The following is a 575-nucleotide window of genomic DNA, read 5'->3' on the forward strand; positions in this document are numbered from 1 at the left end:
TGTTTGAAGCCCCATGATGTCGTCCAAAAATTCTGCGCCTTTTTTAAGGTTTCTGGAACACAAGTTGGTTCACATCGGAGAAAATGTGAACCTGCTCAATCGCGATAGCAAACTAAGGTAGCTCCTAGCTGTCGTTATACAGTCAATGAATATTTGGTTGTGTCTTAATAACACACAACAGTTGTCATTACTTTTTTGTATCAATTCCTGTCCGGCGTCCTTATTTATTTTTTTCCACTACATGTTTGCCTCTATTTCCAGCCACTCCCCTTCTGGTCTAAGGGGCTAGCACTACCACCTGTCCCTGATTGGCTATCAAGACACACCTGTCATTGTTTGCCAATCAGGAAGCCTCTCACTCCAGCCTTACCAGTAGGATGAGGCAGGACCATTTGAACTCTGTACCTCCATATTGCATAGTTTATGGATTTTGTCACAGTTACGCCTTTTTTGTTGTTGATGACTACATTTGATCTGCACTTCGCTTGCTGTTTTGCATCATGGGGTTACAGCCAAAGCGACCTGGAAACGGACTTCAAAGGTCGGACTTCAAAAAGGAGGAAGATACTAAAATG

At 43.0% G+C, this 575-nt stretch overlaps 1 protein-coding gene across 1 annotated transcript in view; it reads left to right on the forward strand.

The window, feature by feature from the left end:
- Nucleotides 1-303: 303 nt before the first annotated feature.
- Nucleotides 304-575, forward strand: part of b3gat1a (beta-1,3-glucuronyltransferase 1 (glucuronosyltransferase P) a) — a 308,974-nt gene continuing 308,702 nt past the window's right edge. The window contains exon 1 of the mRNA XM_061878725.1: nt 304-575. This exon is cut by the window's right edge and continues 113 nt beyond it. The gene's annotated coding sequence lies outside the window, so the exon portion shown is untranslated.

This window comes from Nerophis ophidion, linkage group LG18 (genome assembly GCF_033978795.1).
Source record: "Nerophis ophidion isolate RoL-2023_Sa linkage group LG18, RoL_Noph_v1.0, whole genome shotgun sequence".
Lineage (NCBI taxonomy): Eukaryota > Metazoa > Chordata > Actinopteri > Syngnathiformes > Syngnathidae > Nerophis > Nerophis ophidion.